This window comes from Equus caballus, chromosome 20 (genome assembly GCF_041296265.1).
Source record: "Equus caballus isolate H_3958 breed thoroughbred chromosome 20, TB-T2T, whole genome shotgun sequence".
In the NCBI taxonomy this organism is placed as follows: domain Eukaryota; kingdom Metazoa; phylum Chordata; class Mammalia; order Perissodactyla; family Equidae; genus Equus; species Equus caballus.
In genome coordinates, this window is record NC_091703.1 from 43,285,417 (window position 1) to 43,308,773 (window position 23,357).

Consider the following 23,357-nt stretch of genomic DNA (forward strand, 5'->3'; position numbering starts at 1 on the left):
GGAGTTCAGAGGAGTGAAGGAGGGGAAGTAAAGAAGGGCAGGAAGCAAAGGCAGGAACTTCTGAGAGTGTGCGGGGTCCTCTCCCTGGACCTTCAGACACACCGTCTCACCTCACGAACACCCTTCACAAGGAAGGGCTCACCTGTGTGTGCAGAGGGGGGAGTTGTCCACAACTCACAGCCTCCTTCAGATCTCTACTCAAAAGTGCCCTTTTCACCGGGCCCCACCTGTCTATGCAGAGCCCCCTTCCCTGCTTTGCATTTTCTCCTTGAAATTTATCACTATCCAACTTACTAGATATTTTACTACTTGTCTTGTTTGTTGTTTATCTTCTGTACTGGCAACGAAGCCCCAAGAGGTTGGGACTTGTTTTTACTCTCCACTATATACTCAAGGCCTAAAGCACCACCTGGCACACAGTAGGTGCATTTGCATGAATGAATATCTAGGGAAGAAAGGAACAGGTTGTTGGCTCAGGGCTTTGTGCTTTCCAGTCCTGCTGTTTCTCACTACTCCATGTTGTACTAACAGTGGCTCTCTTTGTGCAGGGCTGCAAACATCAGTTGAGCTGGACCTTTGGAAAATCATGCACCCTGGTTGTGTAGCATCACGCAGACCAGCAGTTCTCGAATTGCCTTTTAGGAGTGCTAATTAGGGTTCTGCAAGAAAGACTTCTAAGGCCAAGGAGTTGAGGAAGCGCTGCCTGCTCTTGCTTACTCTTGCGAAAGCTCTACACGCATTCGCAAGTTCAGAAGCTTGAGAGATTCTGCTGCAGTGAAGAAACTGGATTAATGTTTAATTTGGTCTTGCTCCCTTCTTTTTTTAACTTTTGAGCAACAGCTATTAATATCTTGAGGAAGGACAGCTCCATAATTCCCAGTTTGAGGAGAACAGATGCAGACAAAACAACTAGCTGATAAAAAAAAGATATAAAGTGAATTTAAAAATCTATTCCAATCAGATATTACTTTAGTGTGAAGATTTCTATTTCCTTATTGAGTCTCTTTAAGGGTAAATCTCCTGCCCAAAACCCTTCGGGCCAGAGACTTCCTCTATATTTCATCAGGAGAGAGTATTGTTCTTGAGGAGCACTGTCCAACTGAAACGTGATACTAGCCATGAACGGAATTTTAAATTTTTTAACGACCATATTTTTAAAAAGTAAAAGAAACAGGTGAAATCAATTTTGGTGATATATTTCATTTAACCCACTATATGTAAAATATTATTTCAACATGTAATCAATGCAATTATTGAGATGTTTAACACTCCTTTATTTGTACTGAGTGTTCAAAATCGGTGTATACTGAACACTTAGAGCACATTTCAAGTGCTCACTAGCCAATGTGGCTATTGGCTACCGTATTGGACAGCACTGTCAGGGCAGGTGTCGCCTAACTGTAGCCCAAGGGACAAATCCAGACAGCTACTTGTTTTTGTAAATAAAGTTTTATTAGAACATGGCCATGCTCATTTGTTTACATGGTGTCTATGGCTTTTTTCATGCCACAACGACAGAGGCGAGAAGTTGCAGCAGATATAATGTGGCCAGCAAAGCCTAAAATATTTACTGTCCTGCCCTTTGCACAAAAAGTTTGCTGACCTCTGTTCTAGAGGATTTTTTTCCTTTTCTTCTTCTTCATTATGATCACCCTCATTAAAAGTGTGTGTCAATGTGCCTAATTCCACACAGTCTGTTCTGGGCCCCCAAGAGCAACTACCCACCGGCTAGTCCCTGCTCTCCCGACCTCCTCCCTGAGGGGTACCAGCCCACCTTGGCCCAGATCCCACCAGGCACGTCCACACCTGTGGTGTCCACATGTAGAAGCTTTCCACCTGCGAACTTCTCCATGATCTAATGTGTTCTGGCCTTCTAGGTCCATGCTTAGCTGGGGCCTGATAAAACAAACAGGAATCTGCTCCATATGCATTGACCTTCTTCTTATTTTTTAAAGCTTTAAAAAATTCTTTTCATTTATTTATGTGTTTTTTGGTGAGGGAGATTGGCCCTGAGCTAACATCTGTGCAAATCTTCCTCTATTTTTTGTATGTGGGACGCCGCTGCACTATGGCTTGATGAGCGGTGTGTAGGTCTGTGCCCAGGATCCAAACTGGCCAACCCTGGGCCACCAAAGTGGAGCACACTTAACTTAACCACTACACCACTGGGCCAGCCCCACTTCTTATTTTTTAGCACGAGAAAAGTCTCTGCAAGAGCTGATCCTGCCCACTACCCCACTTTCTCTCTTACCACTCTCTCTTCCTTTGCTTCTCATGTCCCAGCTACACTCAGTCTCTCTCAATTATAAATGCCTTGTTTGATCTTCTTCCACGACCTCCTACCTGCTCTGGTCTCTTCCCAGCTTCTCCGCTACCTTCACTCCTGCCTGGCCAAGCTCCTATTCTACCTCCAGGTCTTAGCTTAAACACCACCTACTCCAGGGAGCCTCTTCAAAACCTAGACCAAACTAGGCCTTCCTGCTATTTGCCCCTTAGCACCCTGCACTTGCCCTCATATTGCTCATCACACTTTAATTATAATTCCTTAGTTACTTACCTGTCTGCCTTCCTAGAAGATGAACTCCAAAAGGCAGGGAGCTTTCCTGTCTTGTCCACCTATCACTGTATCCCCAGCACCCAGCACCACATCTGACTCATAGGAAGTACCTGCCCCCAAAATATCAACTGAATGAATGAATGAAATACAGTGCTGAGCAAAGTGAGTTTCTGGCATTGTTACTGAGGTTCTGAGTTCTATATCACCGCTTTCTGGGGTTCATTTAGCTAATTAGCTGAGAAATCTTCTTTATGGAGTGGCCTGGTCACAGCAGAAGATTCAGAGGCATCTTCTGCCAATCATCAGCTGTGCTTTCCGGTGCGACTCCTCATGGTCCTAGAGTCAGGGAGGCCGTATTTCTCTGGCTCCTGCATCTGCTCAAGTAGAGGTGAGTGGTACCCCCTACACCCACTGAGGACACCGGGACAGCCACTCCCAAGGATGTCCCTTGCTAGCTAAGCTGGAGGTGGCTGCGTGCGTGCATGCATGTGTGTGTGTGTGTGTGTGTAGAGGGGGTAGTGTTCTGAAAGCCTGTGGCCCCATGAGAAAGGTGTCTTCTTTATGACCTCTTGTCAGTAAATGCTGCAGTGTTCAAGGGCTAAGCACCACTTCCCAGCATTTCCCATCACGGCACACATAGGAAATGATAACATTTGTCAGGCGCATCTGAGTCCAGGGCCAAGGCTGTTGGTGCCCTGTGTCCTGGGGGGCTGCCTGGGACGGGCTGCATCAGCGCAAGATGGATGGATGGTGTCCTCTGGGCCTGTCCATCCTCGGCTCTGTCACCTGCCCCCTGGAGGTGGCGGCAAGCAGGGAGTAGTCTGTGAGATGCACACCCTGAACAGAGCCCATTGTCTCAAACAGTTTTGTCCTTGTAAATTATGCTAAACAAACCACATTTAAAAAAAAGTTTCTTGAGGATTAACAAACGTCTAATGAATTCAAATCTGTGACATAATAGAGCTGGGTAAATATATTTTAAGTAATCAGCATGGAAGATTACTGACAGAGAAGTGACTATTGAATCTTAATTAAAATTGTATTCTAAGAACAGTCACTTAATATATTACTCTCCCAGCTAAACAAAAAGCAGCTTAAGCCCCAAATTGGGCGGCAGGCGAGGAGACTGGGTGGATGCACACACCTAATTAGTGCACACCTGGGGTGGGGGCTCTCTCTTTTGAGCAGGGATTTGAACAAATGGTGGAAGGGGCAACCGAGGTCCCTCTCAGCACCCCGGAACAGTGTAGGTGGTAGAGGCGAGCCAGGAGAGATAGAGATTAGGAGGGGAGGACTGGTATCAGGAACAAAGAAACAGATGAAAGCGGGCAGGAGGGGCCCCGGGATTATTTGCGGGCAAAGCTGAGAGAGGAGCGTGGTGATCAGAAGCGAGGCTGTGAAATGGATGCTGGTATCAAATGTCAGAATCAGCCTTCATAGGAGGAATCCATCTGCCGAGGAGCAAGAGCTTGTCTGCTCAGAATGTCTATGAGCCAGGCCTCGGGAAGGGGGTGGGGTTTGCCAGGAGATGCAGAAACAGAGGAGCCAGGAGAGGAAGAGAAATGCTCTCCTCTGGACCTGCCCTGCAGAGACTCAGCACATCTCTGGGAGTTTCCCCCGGGGTAGGAACTGCGTCTCCTCCCACCCTCAGTTTGGTTTCTCCACGCCACCTTCACAACAACTCTTCAAGGTCAGTGCTGCCGCTAGCCCACATGGTGCTTTTGTGCAAGTTGGAAGAGGTGCCCCCACTCTGGGCATTTGTAGGGCCCCTTAGTTGAACAACCTTATGCAGTGAGCAACCTGCCCTACCATCCCTCGTGGCCCTGAGTATTACTACCCTCATTTTAACTACTGGAAAGTTCAAAGACATTTGGTCCTGCCCTAACTCGCCCAGCTCCCCTGAGAAGAACCCCGATTTGAATGGAGGATTGTCTGGCTCCCGACGGTCCTTGGAGTAGACAAGGCCCCTCCGGAGGCTTCCGCGTGCCTGGTGTACACAGATAAACCAGCTGACTCCACTACGGGATGGCTCAGTAACCTGGGATGGCCCAGCTGTTGTACTAAATTTGGGCACTCATGTTTCCTGTTCGGGGATGGGCCTGGAAGGAACGGTAGTGTTCTGATTGGCTCAGAAAGACCCACCTGTCAGGCCCCATGGTGGTGAGTCACACACGTACATGCACACACACTTAAATATACTGGCAACAAATATAGAGTTGTGGAACTATGCTCACGGTGTGTAATCAGAATCTCCAGATGGAATTTATATTTAAAACAAAAGGAATAAAGAAAGATGAGGACAGAGAGTGGAAAACTAAGGGACGTGGAGGCAGAAAAGCAAAGTTCCTCTTCTTCCCTTGACGAGGAGACCACAGACTTTCCTCCCCCGCCCCCTCACCCAGCCCCTGGGCCCTGTCTGCCTGTCAGAACCACCTCGAGCTGTTCCAGACAGAAGAGGCAGCATTTAGCAGATGGCTGGCGCGATATATGTGATATCTCTCCACCCTGATTTCCATTTAAAAGATACCTTAGCAACCAGCCGAGGAGCCACCCGCCCCTGGAGCCTGTAAACCAAGGGAGATGCCTGTCTCGGCTTCAGGTAGAAAGAAACGGCCCCTCCAGGGTGCTCCGGGGTGGGACAGGGTGAATTAAGAGTGGGAGGGGTTCGGGTCTACCAGGAGACGCACCCGCCTGAGCCTTCTTTCTAGACCTCCCCTCCTGGAGCACTTGCTGTTCCCATAAATCACACCACTCAAGGCCAGCCCTGGAGGGGCCAGCTCTGGAGCAAAGGGACGGGAGAGGAGACTAACTCCCAGACCCCGGCTGATGGGCTGCTTCTCCTGTCTGGGGGTTGTCAGGTGTTGGCCCTGCCCCAAGCCCCGTGTGCAGCTCCAGTGTGAGGCTTCCAGCTCTGCCCTGCCCCGTCTCCAGCACCTCCACCTCCCAGACCCTCTGGAAGCAACAGTCTGGGGCTGCTTCTAAGTGTAAGAAAAACGAGTTAGCATCAGAGAGCTGATTTTCCAAACGCCCTCTCTGATGCTACCCTGTACAGTCATGCGTCGCTTAACGACAGGGATACGTTCTGAGAAATGTGTCCTTAGACAATTTTGTCATTATGTGAACATCACAGAGTGCACTTACACAAACCTAGATGGTATGGGCTACTACACACCTAGGCTCTATGGTTCTAATCTCATGGACAACTGTCCATATGTGGTCTGTCGTTGACAGAAATGTCAGTATGCGGCGCATGACTATATAGGGATCCCCTGAGAAAGGGGGGAGGGGGCAAGCGGAATGAGCATGTGTTGGAGAGAATCACCCTTGATCTCAACAAGCTCCCTTCCAGTTTGACCTCAGGGAGCTGCCGTTTTGCTATTGAAGCCATAGCTTCTATTTTGAAGAGAGAGAGAGAGACAGAGACAGCCAAATCCCCAAGGGAGACCCCTTCCCTGAGAAGGTCCTAGCTTCTTGTCTGCAGAAAGACACCCACACAGAAGGGCAAAAACATTCCCCGTGCTGTCCCCAAACAATGCCGTGGAGACAGGGGCCACATCCCAAATCCCCAAACTTCTTCACAAACTAGCCAAAAAGAGCAGTCTTAGACAGCACAGGCAACAGAAAAGGGAAGATAATGTCTAAAACATCCAAAGGGCAGAATGAGACCATTTAGGCTCTGTTTCAACTTCTATTGTGCAAGATAAGCTGTGGTTGTCGTCAGTAAGTTATTAAGCTCAGAACCGCTTCCTCTCTGTTCTCCATGACAGCATTATGTCCCCACGTGAATGCATCCATGATAGCTTTTATTGTGCTGCAACGTAATTATGTGTTTCCTTGTCTTCTACCCCAACCACCTGGGAACCCCTTCTTGGAAGAGACTGTATTTTGCTCAACTCTGAATCCCCAGAGGAAGCCTGGTACCTGGCACAGAGTCGGCACCCAGGACATGTTTGCTGGGAGAATGAGTGAATGAATGAATGAGTGAATGAATGAGTGAGTGCTCTAGCATGAGCAGTCATACCCCTTGGCACCTTTGACAGCCTGCACGTGCTGACTTGCTATAGGAGCGTGCTTGCCCCTGTCTGGGGCAGACCAGGCACGCTGGAGAAGTAATGCCCCAGAGAGCAGCTCCCAACCAATGCTAGAGAGGGGCATGGAAGACAAATACCTCAACTTCTTCCTCACTGCCGGGGCGGAACATCTCTGAGGCACATTCCACACAGTCTCCTAGAGGTCCCCAGCAGCACTGAGCTCTGGTGACCCTTCGCTGTCACCTGCCCCTAACATACCCTGTATTGGCTGCCTTCCCTTCCTCATCTCACCTCCCACTCCTCTTCCCATGCATCCTGCCATCACCGGCCAAATAAACCACTTACACGCAAATGCTTGTTTCAGGTCCTTTCAGGTCTGTTTCTGGAGAATGCAGCCCAAGGCACACTTCTTAATTATAACCCTTATTACATAAGGTACCAAATGAGCTCCGGCCACTGTGAAAATGTCAGATACACGGAAATAAAAAATGATATAACAACCGTGCACATTCTCGTCAATGACTAAAACTAGCAACTCCATGAAGGAAGGGGACCTCAGTTCCCACGCAAATGATTGGCGTTAATAGTTGAAGGGAAAATATCCTCTACCCAGTGTGTTCACCCCCAGGGCTGTGGAGCACTAGCCCTCTTTTATCTGGAGACGCGTGTAAGCCAGCATGTGAATGAGCGTGCGTGAATGAGGGAGGCCCATGTGGGGATGGGTGTGGAGTGTGAATGTGGAGGTTGGGAGTGAATGAAGAGGTGTGTGTGTGAGGAAGCGGGCGTGTCTGCCAGAACAGCCTGGAGGCGCCTCGGTGTGAGTGAGGGGGTGTCGCCTGAATGGAGGTGATGAGAGGACGGGTGCGTGTGTGTGAATGGAGGGCTGTGTGGGCGGGTGAAGGAGGCCTGGTTTTCCGAATGTGGGCCTGGATGTGAATGAGGCTGCCTGTGAGTCGAGGCTGTGTGAGGCAGAGGGAGAAGCTTGTTTGTTCAGCTTTGATGGCAACAAATGCTGTTTAGCTGCCGTGTTGTCAACTACAAATGCATTAATCTCCATGGTTGCCTGTGATCTGTCCCTGCTGAGGGGACACAGACAGCCCACGGGGCTGGCAGCTCTCAGCGTCAGTTCAGGCCTCGGCCTTCCTCCCTGTTACCACCTGCCAGCCTTCACTCCTGCTCTCACGTGTGAGTGTGTGATTTTTTTCACACAGAGATTTTTGCTTTGATTCAGTCATGACTTTCAAGATTCTTTCTCAAAAATCCCCCTGTCCCCGTTTCAAGCATCTTTTAGATTCCATCACCTGAAGCCTCAAGCAAGGACCCAGCTCTGGGGACCTGGGTGGACCACTCTCTTAGCTGAGAGGGAGAATGTGGGTACAGAGGGATGTATTTCCAGTCACCAGAGCCTTTCTGGTCCTTTTTCCCTTGCCCAAGGACTCCCCCAGCAGAATCAAATCCAAAGACCGAGTCCTCGCTGCCTTAACCCTTTCATCCTCCTCTGTTGGGAGTCTCAGAGCAGCCCCAGTTCTCTGACTTACGAGCACCCCCGCTCCAAGCGCCCCTGGCCTTTTCCTGGTCCCCACACTCAGGGGAGCAACCTCAGTGTGTGGTCCTCTCTAGGACTGGGCTAATGAAGGGAGCAGTGGGGTGGATAATTCAAACCGGCAGATAATCCAAAACTCATTTCCATTTGGCCGGGGAACGTTCACTCTATGATTTACTCTCCTCATTATGTTTGGCTCAAGCTAAAATTAAAATTGGCTTTTCTTCTTCAAGCCACCCAGGCTACAGGGTAGGCAATGGCTGGATAGCATTAAAGGTCACTCCAGCTGCAGGACATAATTATGGGTCACCATCTAACTAGGATGTCAGACTTGAAGGTCACTAGAGGTAGGGGTTGGATCTCGCTCAGCAGACTGGGGCTCCCTGAGACAGGGCCATGTCTCCCCTCAGACCGGGGCTCCCTGAGGACGGGGCTGAGTCTAGTCTCTATATCCCCAGCATCTGCCCACAGTTCTGCCTCTGGGATCCCAGGCTGATATTAGCAGTGGCCTCCTGCTCCCCTCACAGCCCCTTTTCCTTACCCCACTCTTGGGGGCCCAGGTGGGGACCAGGCCTCCGGGAAGCAGCCCTTCCCCGTGAGTGAGTCCCCAGCTGGGCCTCCCAGGGGCAGCCCGCACCCCCCCCAACCCCCCCTCCTGTGGCTCTGAGCAAGAGGAGCGCTCATCGCACAGACGTGCGTCATCACCCTGCCCTGTTGTTATGCATTTGGAATGACGGCAAACACGGCATATTTAATCTTGTTCTCCTAATAACCCCTCTGATTACTAAAACAAAAAGAATTTGGACAATCAAATTGGCTTCTTGATGGGAGTTTCTGTGCTTGTTTCCTCTCGCAGGTTCATGGGCGGGGAGGGGCTGCTGCAACGGGAGCACAGCCACAGACGAGCCCGCACTGCCCTCCAGGTCTGGTCTTTCCTTGGCCTTGGAACAGAGTCCTCACCTGTCAGACAACCTAGTCTTACAAGGCGACACACGAACGCAAAAGGACTTCTCCATCGGGGCTACTTTTGCTGTCATACAGCCCCCACGGATTCTCTCAGCACACAGAGGACATGGGAAAAGGCCAGACTAGGGATGTGCCTACTGTGGGGTCTCACGAGAGGCCGGCCCATCTCTCATGTCCCTGCCCAGCAGCTGCTAAAGGGCGAGATGGGAAGTGGGGCAGGACGGCCCGTCCATTTAGGGGCAGGAGGTGCTGGGCCGGTATGCCATCTCTGTCCCCACACACGTAAGACGCCGCCCCATAGACCAGGCTGAGCTTCAGCCCTGCGGCTTCCCCGACTTTCTACAAAGCTAATGGAAAGAATCCCCCTGCCTGCTCTTCGTTATGTTGCTCTCCTGTATCCCCCCAGTTCTGGGGAGAAGGGGCAGAGACACATTATCAGTCAGGGTGCTGGGACGAAACAGATGACAGAATCGAAGGGGTACCTGGAGGTAGTTTAATGAAGGGACAGAGACGTCCACCAGGTCAGGGGAACCTAGGCAGGTGATGCAGCTCCCAGGGGCTGGCAACAGAGGGGAGATTTGATTCTTTCACCCCTGGGCCTGAGGGGCAAAGACAGAGGGCAGTTTCAGGACACAGGCAGGTGACAGCCACGGAGAGGAGCTACCTGATGGATCTGTGGTCCTTGGTGGATGGATGGATATGACCCAGAGACAAACTATGGCCTGGAAGGGAGCCGGCCAGGGGGATAGGCACCCCTCTCTCACCCGTCCCTCCCACCTCCTGCTGGGGCCTCCCAGTACCCAAACCCAGGAAGCCAGAGGGCAAGGGAGCCTGCAGGGAGCTGTCCATGCAGCGGGCTCCCGGGCATGGGGCAGGGCAGATGCAGTGGAGAGTTTACTTGGAGGAGCGAGTGGAAAATAATCTGCACACCAGTAGAGCGCCCTTCTCTCTTGTCAACTTTCCAAATCAATTGTTGGGTAATAAAGCCACTTGGAAGTGTAAGAAAAAGAAGGAAGAAGAGGAGGGGGAGAAGGAAAAAGGCGGAAGAGAAGAAAGAGAGAGAGTAATCCACTAGAAACAATAAACCCTGGAGACTCAAGGGCAGTAAATATGAATTCAATTTGGTTTTGCCATTTACAGAACCCAGACTTCTTAAGCACTGACAGGCTGATCAGATAAAAGCTGCTATTGCCACCAGGATGGCACATTTAAATTTTTATTGCAAACACCAGGCTCCATTACCCTGGGATTTGCTTTCTGCATTCCTAATATTGTCTTTCTTCATGTCGGAATGTGCGCATCCTGACTCCCACCCACAGCCTGATACAGCAAGAAAAGGATGGTCTAGGGGTTCTGTGACCTGGGTCCCCATCCTAGCCCTGCCCTGGACCGCAGCAAACCATTTCTCCTCTTTGTGCCTCAGTTTCCCCACCTGGGCAACTAGGGATGTGGGTGGGTAGGGTGGGGTGGGGGGATGGTTTCATCTGTTCAAGTCCATTTCTAGCCTCAGTTTGATGAGATTTGGGAGGGGAACAAATGAAGACTCAGACCACTCAGCACCCTAGTCCACCCCACCCCAGTACTCAAGTGCGGGAAATGGAAGACCTTGACTGTCTCCCTTTCTGTCCTCAAGTTTGGAAACCTCATAGGGCTTCTCTATTTTCTTTTTTCCAGTTTGCAGACTTATTTCTCCCTTCCCTTTATCTCCTTCTTTTTCCCCCGTTCTCCTTTCTCTGCATAACCTTCCATCCTTCCCCATTTCCCCTGCCTCAGCCTGTCTTTTTCATCCTCTCCTTCTTTTCCCCTTTGGCATCCTCCCTGGAGACTGTCTGGAGTCCAGATCTGGAACACTGTAGACAATCCCTTCCTCCTAGGACCCTCCACCCCATTCCCCTGGCACAGGGACGTGCTTGACTCAGCAGCAGGAACTCAATCATTCAGTCAGGCTTCTGCTGAGCACCTGCTCCCCATGGACATGCAGGACATGGGGGTGAGAGTGGACAGAGCCAGAGGGGACAACTCCCCTCTTCTCAGGAGGAACTTACAAACACCTCCCCGGATAACTGAAATCCAGGAGATGAGGGGAGTGTCTGCAGAGTGTCAAGCACTTTACACATGGGACCTCATTTAAATCACCTGATAATGCAATACGACTTGCCCATTTTACAGGTGGAGAAATTGAGGCTCAGGAAGCTTATGTAACTTGCTCAATGACTTAAGACAAAAGACAGAGCTGGAATCCCAGCTCAGAGATGCCCTACCCCACCATGGATGGCACTATTCTCAAGCTGGAGAGAAAAGAAAGTGGTAAAATGATATGGGAATTCTTCAGAAGACATCCCTCCTAACTAGGGCAATGGAACACTTCTTGAAGGAGGTGGCGCTAATTGTGGCCTTGAATGATAGGTGGTAGGATTTCAGCAGCCAGGGCTGATTGTCTTAAGGAGAATATTCTAGAAGAACAAAGATTCAAAGTGTTGTGGTATACAGGGAAGGAGCTAACAAAGCTGGGTAATTACAGAAACCTTTTAAAGGAAGACTCTTCCAAGACTCTTCCTGTTTGAGAAGCACCGTCTTAAGAAGCTTGATTGGAGGCATGGTGGCTAGTGGTAAGGACATGGACTCTGGTGTCCAGCCACCTTGTGGGCGAAGGGTTCACCTGCACTTGAATCCTGGTGCTACCACTTACTAGCTACATGGTCTTGGGCAAGTTGCTTGACCTCCCAGTACCTGGGCGTCCTCATCTGTAAGGCTGGATAACCTCATAGGGTTGTTGTGAAGATTAAATGGGTCACTCCACATAAAACACTTAAGCAGGGCTGGGTACATCATGAATCTCAAAACAGGGTTGCTCATTATAATTCTTATTCTCGGAAGACATAGAGAATCTGAATAGACCAATCACAAGTAAAGAGATTGAAACAGTTATCAAAAACCTTCCCCCAAAGAAAAGTCTAGGACCAGATGGCTTCTCAGGAGAATTCTACCAAACATTCAAAGAAGATTTATTACCTATTCTTCTCAAACTATTCCAAAAAATTGAGGAAGACGGAAATTTTCCTAACACATTCTACGAGGCCAACATCACTCTGATACCAAAGCCAGATAAGGACAACATAAAGAAGGAAAATTACAGGCCAATATCACTGATGAACATAGATGCAAAAATCCTGAACAAAATATTGGCAAACCGAATATAGCAATACATTAAAAAGATCATACACCATGATCAAGTGGGATTTATACCAGGGACACAAGGATGGTTCAACATCTGCAAATCAATCAACATAAATGATATACCACATTAACAAAATGAGGGGAAAAAAACCCACATGATAATCTCAATAGACACAGAGAAAGCATTTGACAAGATCCAACATCCATTCATGAAAAAAACTCTCAATAAAATGGGTGTAAAAGGAAAGTACCTCAAAATAATAAAGGCCATATATGACAAGCCCACAGCTGACATCATACTCAATAGGGAAAAACTGAAAGCCATCCCTCTGAGAACAGGAACAAGACAAGGGTGCCCATGCTCACCACTCTTATTCAACATAGTTGAAAGGTTTTGGCCAGAGAAATTAGGCAAGAAAAAAGAATAAAAGGAATCCAAATAGGGAGAGAAGAAGTGAAACTCTTGCTGTTTGCAGATGACGTAATTTTATATACAGAAAACCCTAAAGAATCCATCGGAAAACTATTAGAAATAATCAACAACTATGGCAAAGTTGCAGGGTAGAGAGTCAACTTACAAAAATCAGTAGCATTTCTATACTCTAATAACAAACTAAGAACAAGAACTCAAGAATACAATCCCATTTACAATCCCAACAAAAAGAATAAGATATCTAGGAATAAATTCAACCAAGGATGTAAAAGACCTATACAAGGAAAACTATAAGACTTTACTGAAAGAAATCGATAATGACATAAAGAAATGGAAAGAGATTCCATGCACATGGATTGAAAGAATAAACATAGTTAAAATGTCCATACTACCCAAAGCAAGCTACAGATTCAATGCAATCCCAGCAGAATCCCAATGACATTCTTCACAGAAATAGAATAAAGAATGTTAAAATTCATATGGGGCAACAAAAGACCCCGAATAGCCAAAGCAATCCTGGGAAACAAGAACAAAGTTGGTGGCATCACAATCCCTGACTTCAAAACATATTACAAAGCTACAGTAATCAAAACAACATGGTTCTCAGACAAGAACAGACACATAGGTCAATGGAACAGAACTGAAAGCCCAGAAATAAAACCACACATCTACAGAAAGCTAATCTTTGACAAAGGTGCCAAGAACATAGGATGGAGAAAGGAAAGCCTCTTCAATAAATGGTGCTGAGAAAACTGGACAGCCACATGCAAAAGAATGAAAATAGACCATTATCTTTTCCCATGCACAAAAGTAGACTCAAAATGAACCAAAGACTTGAAGGTAAGGTCTGAAACCATAAAACTTCTGGAAAAGAATATAGGCAGTACACTCTGACATCAGACTTAAAAGGATCTTTTCCAACACCACGTCTACTCAGACAAGGGAAACAAAAGAAAAAATAAACAAGTGGGACTTTATCAGACTAAAGAGCTTCTGGAAGGCAAAGGAAACCAAGATCTAAATGAAAAAACAACCCACCAACTTGGAGAAAATATTTTTAAATCATATATCCGATAAGGGGTTGATCTCCATAATATATAAAGAACTCACACAAATTAACTACAAAAAAAAACAAACAACCTGATAAAAAACAACCCAATCAGAAGAAATGAACAGACATTTTTCCAAAGAAGATATACAGACGGCCAATAGGCACATGAAAAGATGTTCAACATCACTAATCATCAGGGAGATGCAAATCAAAACCACACTAAGATATCATATTATGCCCATTAGAATGGCTATAATCACCAAGACAAAAAACAACAAATGTTGGAGAGGTTGTGGAGAAAAGGGAACCCTCATCCACTGCTGGTGGGAATGCAAACTGATGCAGCCACTGTGGAAAACAGTCTGGAGATTTCTCAAAAAATTAAAAATAGAAATACCATACAACCCAGCTATCCCACTACTGGGTATCTATCCAAAGAACTTGAAATCAACAATTCAAAGAGACTTATGCACCCCTATGTTCTTTGCAGCATTATTCACAATAGCCAAGGAGTGGAAGGAACCCAAGTGCCCACTGATTGGTGACTGGATAAAGAAGATGTGGTGTATATATACAATGGAATACTACTCAGCCATAAAAAAGATGAAATTGTCCATTTGCAACCACATGGATGGACCTTGAGGGCATCATGTTAAGTGAAATAAGCCAGACAAAGACAAACACCATATGATTTCACTCATGTGTGGAATATAAACAAACTTGCGGACAAAGAGAACAAATTAGTGGTTACTGGGGGAAGGCGGGTGGAGGGTGGGCACAAGGGGTGAAGGAGCATACTTATATGGTGTATGACAACTAACAATATACAACTGAAATCTCACTATGTTATAAGCTATTATGACCACAATAAAAAGAAAACCTAAAAAAATAATAGTTCTTATTCTGTGATTGTCTTTAAGTCACAACTGGCTGTTCTCAAAGAGAAGCTTTGTAAAGAATGGACTATAGATTGTCACTCAAATAAAAATCTAAAATTCAAAACTTATTCCTAGAACTCAGCACCTCTGGGACCTCGGCCACTAATTTAGGAATTCTGTTGTTGCAGGTGACATGGGTAGGAATTAATGCAAGAAAAGCTGGGATTGTGGAGCAATCAGCAAACCCTCCTCCAACCTGGCTGCTCCCCATTCCAGGGTTAGGCCTGGGGTAGTTTGGGGGTAAGCTGCGTCCAGCCCAGGGGAGAGGTGGCCAGTGGCGGTGAGAGAATTTTTTTTCAGTGCAGGAAGGAGCCTTTGAAGGCAAAAGTGCCTTGAGTCTGTGAGAGTCATAATGAAGCCCAGCTCAGGGTACTTTCTGCAAAGACACTATGGGGACCACAGAGGAGAAAGGGTCTCCCACTCGTCCTCTCTGATCACTTCAGGCTGCTTAGTAACTCCCTCCCCAGTCTGTTCCTTACCAGCAATGGCCCTGCCAGCGCAGCTGCTATGTGCTCCGTTCCTTAGGCTTCTGTCGCATAGATTATGTGTGTATTTATTGCGCTAAATCATTAGCAGCCATAAATATTTATTGAGCGTCTGCTATGCTGGGCTCCATACAGACTCTCAATGAATGGCTCCTTTCTGTCCTCTGGGAGACTGCAATCTACTGAAGGCAAGACAGAGAGCGCAGTACAGAGGGAAGGGGGAGAGGCATGCAGGGCAGGGGACAGATGACAGAGCAAAATCTGCCCTGCCTCCCCCCAGAACTGGGACTCACAGAGAAGCAGGGCCGCGTCTCCCCTCAGACCGGGGCTCCCCGAGGGCGGGGCCGCGTCCCCCTCAAAGTCAGGCTCCCTGGTAGCAAAGTCATATATTTCTTCATCATGATAGTAGTTCTTGATGAACACTATATTTATGCTTCCTTTGTGCAATGGTTAAATACTTCACTGACCTCATTAACCTCAGACTAATCACGACCCGACTGTGTGCCTCAGTTTCCTCTATGTAAATGTGGGAATTAATTAGCTCTAAAGTTGCTGTGCTGTTACAATGTTAACCACAGACTCATGAGTGAACACTCACTTCAGTCTCTTCTTTCCTCAAATCTGGTTACCATTTAGCATCACTGTAGGCACGGCTGTCCCTATCTGGTAATATCTTTTTCCCCCTAACTAACTCAAGACCTGGGACTAGAGAATCTTTAAAAAGTTTGTCCCCAAACCTATATTTTTCTATGGACTTCTCAGAAGGCAAAATACTTGAATTTGGCTTAAATAATTCTCACTCTTCATTATTTCAAATGTGGATATCATTGAAGCCGGGCACCTGAGGGTTACTGTAAATATTCAATAAGAACATGATTACCCTTTAAAATTGTTCCCAACACAGACACAGATGAAAAGAAGTTAATCTTATTAATTTGCTGTTTTCTTCTTTAACCCAAGAATTGACTCAAGGGTCACGAGGATTTAAGAACTTCTTAGGCAGAAGGAAAAGAATGCCTTTACGTAGGTTATGACCACCAGATAACCAGCCCCCAGCTGCTGCTGACGCCCAGAAGTCTGGTTGCCCAAGAGCTTATCTGGAGAGAAAAAAACACAGTCTTCCCCTTTGTTTCTCCAAAACTCTACCTCCCACGCCCCTTAGCTCTATAAAGACCCCCTGCTTTCTTCTTTTGGTAAGGTAGGTTTGAGAGAACCTACCCTCCCACCTTCTTGTTTTAGCCAATTCAAATAAACCTTTCTCCATCTCCAAGCCCTGGTGCCTCGTGATTGGCTTATTGTGCATGGACACAAGACCTTGAGATTAAGAGATTCAGTATCAATTACATTGACATCATCATCATCATCATCATCTAATTCTAACACTTGCTGAGCATTAACTACACTCTAATCATTTTATGCTTTAACCCTTTCATCCTCCCATCCACCCTATGCAGGATGTGAGTTAATTGCCTCTATTTTACAGGTAAAGCAAATGAGGCTCAGAGGTGTTTAGGTGACTTGCCCAGAGTCCCCATCCTAGTAAGTGACCACTCATCCATCCACGCTCTCAGAGAGCTTTGTAGATACCGTGAGAGTCTTGGGACCCCGGGGCTCACCTATGTTCTCCCGGAAAGCCAATCAAAAAAACATATGGAAGGCTCTAGCCAAACAGTAGTTAGAGTCACTTTATTATCAAGTGCTTAACGGAGAGAGAAAGGGAACTCACCTCAGAGTTTCAGGGTGGGGAATCCCCACCCTGGCATGTCAAAGGTCAGAGTGCTCCCAGTGTTAGAGCACTGGCAGGTGAGAGATCAGGAGTCTGGGTGCTCCTGGGCAGTGTCCTTTACACTCGTCCCCATGGGGAGGGAATGAGAATGCCTGCTGACGTCCACTTCACTTGGCCTCAGGACTCAGGGTCTTGCTGGTTGCAGAAGGGGCTCACGGCTTCTCGCTGTGAATGGGAGAAGCGGGATTGGTGCTTGTTTGAGGCAGTGAGGTTTGTGTTTCTCCTGCAACCCTCAGGGTTTAATGCCCAGCGAGTAAGTACTTCTCTCCAGACTTCACCTCGACCAGCCACAGGTAGGGTGAAAAAATAATTTTCAGATAATCAGGAGATCGGAGGGAGCTTGAAGCCAAAAGAGAACCCCCCTGCCACAGTGTGACCACAGCCATCCACGTCACTCCTACTACCCTCAGTTGCCTCAAATGTACAAGGGGAGGGTGTTTGGGGGCAGTGAGATCTCCGAACCCTCTTCCAGCCCTATCCTTGCAGGGTCCTTATCTGACTGCAATACTCAAGAAGATCAAAGAAATCAGTGGTTAAAATATTAATGGCTGATTAGGCTAAATGAGAATTCTGCATTGCCTTAAACAAGGGACCGAGTCCCTAATGACATTGTAGGCACTATGCCCTGGCTTGTGGGGGTGGTATCTGGAGAGATGGCAAGGCTGGGGAGAGTCTAATCATTTCTCCTAATTCACATCATATAAGCGCCTCCTGTTCTCTGACGTAAAGCAGATCCAGGGAAGATGAAAGCCGCTAGCTTAAGTTCCCATATGGAGCCCAGGGGATTGGATGGAGGCTTCTAGACCAGGGAAGGAGGACTGAGTCTATTTTGCTAAAGGAAGGAAACAAGGGCAACTTCCTGCCATAGTTGGGAGGGGTAATGGGGAAGTCGGGCTGGAGAGCTGGGAGGCAATCAAATCAACCAGCTCTTCCTTTTGTGCCCCAGTGCTGTGCTCTTCCTCCAGGGGTAACTCTGCAGAGCCTGCTCGTTGTCCCCTTACTCCATTCTCCCCTTCTTCCCCAGGAAGAATGCCCAAGTGTTACGAGGCCACAAGGCCATGCAGAACAAAGACTACATTTCCTAGCCTCCCTTGTACCTGGGCGTGGTCATATGACTAAGTTCTAGCCAATGAGCTGTAAGTAAATCTGTAGCATGTGATACTCTAGAGGTGTCCTCAAAGAAAGGGCATATCCCTCTTTGCTCCTCCCTCTTTCCTGGTGACCGGAATACAGATAGATGGAAAGAGCTTAGCAGCTATCCTGGTCCATGAGTTATTGCCCATGGGTTGAGGACGGAAAACAGAAGGGACCTGGGTGCATGGTGATCACGGCACCACCACATAGCCCTGGCCTCCCTGCAGTTTTTTGTTTTTCAATTATAACTTTTTATTTTGAAATAGTTTAAGACCCATGAGAAGTGGACAAAATAGTAAGAGTTCCCTTTACTGTTCACCCCCCTGCCCCAGATAACATCTTACACACCCATAGTACCTTGTCAAAACAGGAAATCAACATGATACAATGCTGTTCACACAAACACAGACCTCACTCCCTGTACTTTTTACATGAGAGAGAAATAAAATTCTATCTCACTTAGGCCACTTTTATTTGTTTTGTTTTTTATTACTCACAAAGAAATCTATTTCTAACTGGTATAATTTCCAAAAAAGTATAAGGTGGCATCCCAGCTCCACCCCTGAGAAATGTATATGGCAGAAAGAAGGAGGTGGCTCAGATGCAGGGGACACTCAGACAGCCTTCAGGGCAGTGCGGAAAAGTCCTTAGAACAGCGAGAGGCCTTGGACCATCAAGTCATCTTTTCCCATGGTAGTGCTGGTCGAGAGACTGTCCTCTCCAACTGTCTTGCTCCATCACCAACCTCGGCAGGCATCCTTGCCCCCATCCCTAACTCTGTGCTCACCTTCTCTTGCTGGAACCACCTCCACATCCACCTCTTACCTATCCAGAGCTCTGTGCCCCCCTGCTAACTCATGGAGACCTGAGATGCTCATTACTGTCGCTGGCTCCTCACCCATCAAAGTCGCATGTTGGGAGAGAGGAACGAAGGCGGTTGACATTTGTTGGTATTTTCAACTCGGGTGAAAACAAACAAATTGCGCTAAAGTTAAATGTCAAAGGCCCCCCGAGCATATTGCAAGGGAGGGAAGAAGGAGAAACTCCTCTCAGGGACAGCTTTCTCTGTGTCCCTGAGTGGGTGTGTGCGGGAGATGCAACTATGCCAGAAGCCTGCAAGGAAGGCCAAGTGGGTGTTGTTTGTCAATGTCCCGCTTCATCCCACTGTGTGCAGACTGGTTGTACACAGGCTGTCCCCACGTGAGGACACTCATTCATCATCCATCCATTCATCCAGAGAACATTCCCTGAGCACTCCCCACATACCGGACTCTGCAATAGCTGCTGGGGGACAACCAATGATGAAACAAATATGGCTGATCGCCCCCCACCCCGGGAATGAGTCTCCTTTAGAGAGAACAGAGGCATATAAACAAATAATGTAAGAAGAAAATGATCATCATCATTAGAGGTAAGAGTTCTTTGGGTTCTCAGATGAAGGAGGGGGAAGCAGGACCAGGGACGAATTTCAGAGGCTTTGCTATGAGGTCTGGAGGATGGACAGCGTTTAGACGTGCACAGATGTGGGTTGTACATGCCATTTATCTCAAAGATAGCCCCAAGGCATCTCCACTCACATTACTATTGGCTTTACTATCATTGCTCCCCCAAAACTGGAGGGAAGTGCAGCTGAGGGAGCTAGATATATGTGACATCACTGAGCACAGGAAGGTATTCTGGGGTCCATGAACTTATTGAAATTGTGTTTCAAATTTTGTGTGATCATGCATTTTTCTGGGAAGAATGTCTACAACTTTCATCAGATTCTCTGAGTGGAGGTGATTTTCCTCAAAGTTGAACCCCTATTCTAGAAGCCAGAGAGAAACAAAGCCTTGTTGGATCTTGGACCATTACTTGTCAGACTGGATCCACTCTGTGAAATGAGGCTGGAGATTTCTAGATGTGTTCTTCCTGCACAAGCTCTAATTCCCGAGACCCGCATTACGTGCCTGATCTGGGGAGACTAAACCAGCCCCAGCTCGAGAGTCGGCGGCAGGAGGTACAGAACTTGAGGGAGGGTCAAGACGAGCTCTTTCCCCGAGAGGCAGCACCTTCTGCTTGTGTCTGGCTCTGCGGTGATTGAATTATCAGCACTTTCACTTAATGAGCATCTCTCTGGACTGGCCACGAGGCCTGTGTCAGGGAGAGCAGACATTTCATTACCAGAATTCACTGGTGCTGTGTTGATCCTGGTTTTCTGACAATTATGAGAAGGAGACAGAGCACCAAGCAGCATCCTTGCATGAACCTCACATTATTCAAAACGCACAAGGCCTCTTCCACTCCCTGGTTGCACATGGAGCTCTGAGTGACCGGGGAGACAAGAGGCCTGCTGTAGGAGATCCTAAAGTACAGGAGGAAGGCCCTGTTGGTACGTTCCCTTGGGCCTGGGCCACTCTGGCTGCAGAGAGCTGATGAGGAGACATGTCACTGCCCCCTTCCAGATTAGGCATGAGCAAGAACTCCACTGGCGGCTGGGGGGAAATCTTCCAGGAACCATCACTCCTTCATCTTGTCACATCCAAGGGTACCTCTCCCAGCTAAAACAATACTATGGACGCCCCAGGTCGCTACTGGCATCACTATTCTTCCCTCCTACACAAGGAGAAACAGAGGCACAGGGAAGAGGCCAGGGGCATTAGTAGAGGACTCTGGGAGGACTTCTCAAGTGTCCCATCTTACCTCCCCAGTGAAAGTCTTCAGGAACCAAGGGCGAGGCACAGGCTAAAACTGCTGTGTAATGTGACAATGCATGTCAGAGTTTCTCTGTGCCAGCCCACTTAACATCCATGGTATCAGCTGGCCTCAGGCCAGAGTCATGGCTGGTCAATATCATACGTCCAAGGCCAATCGCATCCTGGGTCAACCATGCCATTGGTTTGCTCCCGCGATACTGTTGACATCCTAAGCCAACAATGATCCAGAATGAACCCCATCCGCTGTCAAAACCACAATAGCCAGTGGTGTCACCAGTCAGATTATAATGTCACTGTCTGCGTTGGTGAGTTCTGAGATCAAGTGAATTCTTACCCCAGGGCATCCTGATGTCGGGGAGAGAGATGTGCATTTTGATCTGTGGTGTATGAGTGTGGCCCTCCCTAAGTTCTCCACGTGGGAAGCTGGAAGAACCGAAGGACTGGACCTACCTGATTGTTCCTGATTGGACCATGTAAGGTCCAGGAAACCTCACAGATGGGTGACAGGGCTCGGAGAGGAGCCACACAGACCACGAACAGGAGAGAAATTACTGATTGGTGACATTAGAGAGGTCCCCTGAAGCCAACTGCGTGAGCATTATAGAATTATCCTTCTCCCCCAACATCTCCTTATCACAAGAAGAGGAAAATGCAGAGAGAGAGGGTGGGGGAGAGAGGAAGAGAGAAGAAGGGAAGGAAGGAGAAATGGAAGAAGGGAGGGGAGAAGGAAGGAAGGAGAATAGGAATGAATACGGAATAAGGGGAACTTTAGAAGCAGACGTTCCAGCATTTCACACCAGCCCGCAGGGCAAGAGACATGGTGGAGCCTTGAGCCTACGTAAAATAGGATTGACCCTTGCCAGGTGTAGGAGATGAAGCAGCAGGTGATTTTTCCCCCGTGGGGAATGTTCTAGGGCCCTGCATCACTGTGCTCCCCACTGCAGGTGGAAGGTGTGGTGCCCTGTAAGGAACTGTCACCCTGGAAATATTATTCATTGTGTCAATAGGGTGGAAGGAAAAGTCCAGAGGGGAAAAGGAGAGTTAGAGAGTGAGGATGTGGCGACACTATTAAGGGGAAAAGGGAACTGACTGGCTGGCATCGATATTCTAATCTATATCTGGCTAAGCGGATGCATGAATGGCCTCTCAGCTCTCTCTGACTTTAAAGATCGGAGAGTGAAGCACCACCATAGAAGCCTGATGCCACCACACCAACGCCACCACCCTTGGCGATGGCATTCCCGCCACACCACGCCAAACAGTGGAAGCTCCTCCCTTCCCCCGCCTGGACGCAGAAACACACAACTCTCTTCCAGTTGGCTTTCATGTCCAGATGCTTCTTTCCTCTGGGTTCAAAACCTTTTTTTTTCCCAAAGGCATTTCCCCAAGGGAAGCAAGGTCAGGACCGGGTGTTTGGCAGGAGTGTTTGGAGTTTTATTCACAGATTCCTCACAGGGTCTCTGATCAGCTGGGGGCATATTTCGCACCCGGGAACAGAAAGTCTCTCATACACCATTCTCTGCAGCAAACTAATTCTGAGGTTCTCCCAGAGATGCCAGAGCTCCCAGCAAATGGGCCTGTGACTGTCCAGCCTTGTCCACCGTCCATCAGGTTGAAAACTCCCAGCCTCTCCTGCCTGGGGTTAGCCTCCAGCTCCCTGGCACTTTTTGTGCTGGGCTGTGTCTCTGCTCCATCTCATCCTGATAGGAGTGACCTCAGGTTCCCTGAAGTGGGTCCCCTGCCCAGCTGGGATGCCCCAGACCAAGAGGACAGACTGCCAGATCCAGTGGACAGGTAAAAAGCCAGAACTTCCTTATTTTAAAACTCCCTCCATGTGTAATACACTCCACCATATTCATCATTAAGGAAACGCAAATGAAAACATTTCAATATCCTTTCTCATTGAGAGGTTGGTAAAGACTTAATACCCAGTGCTGGTGGGGCTGTGGGCAAACAAGCACAACGAAACACTGTTGGGGTAGGGGTCAGGGGGATGCAAATTAAGACAGACTTGTTGGAATAAAATCTGGCTTTATCCATAGAAATTTAAATGGCATCCACTATTCCACATTTAGGGATTTATTCTACACAGATACTTGCACATTTACACAAAGAAGTTGGCACAAGGATTTCATTACAGTGATGTTTATAATAGCCAATGACTGTACATAGCTTAAATGTTCACCTATAGCACACTCCTATGTGAAATACTGACTTGCAAAAACCAAATGTATCATGAGATCCTATTTGTACTCTGGAAAAGTACACACGCATACGTTATCTATCTATCTATCTATCATCATTCTCTATCTTTGTATAAGCTAGAAATTTTTTTAAGGAAATACTTGAAATAATTGAATACCTCTTGCTTCTCCCCCCTCCTCTGTGTTCCCACTGTCCCTGACTTTGAGACCTTTCCCCCCCAGCCTCCAGCATGAGCTCTCTGTGACCCCTTCCTATTCCTCCCTGTGTGCTGGGCTTGGCCTCACTATGACATTAGTTCTCATCACTCTACCAAACACGCCGTGGTCTCCTGGCCTCACTTGCCTCCCAGACCATC

General features: G+C 47.8%; 1 protein-coding gene across 4 annotated transcripts in view; it reads right to left on the bottom strand.

The window, feature by feature from the left end:
* The window catches only part of LRFN2 (leucine rich repeat and fibronectin type III domain containing 2), a 187,835-nt gene that overhangs the window by 40,665 nt on the left and 123,813 nt on the right, over nucleotides 1-23,357 (bottom strand). For 2 of the 4 annotated variants that reach the window (XM_070244523.1, XM_070244524.1), the window contains exon 2: nucleotides 16,908-17,132. The exons of the other annotated variants lie outside the window; for them this stretch is intronic. The gene's annotated coding sequence lies outside the window, so the exon portion shown is untranslated. The remainder of the gene's footprint in view (nucleotides 1-16,907; nucleotides 17,133-23,357) is intronic. 4 annotated transcript variants of the gene reach the window in all.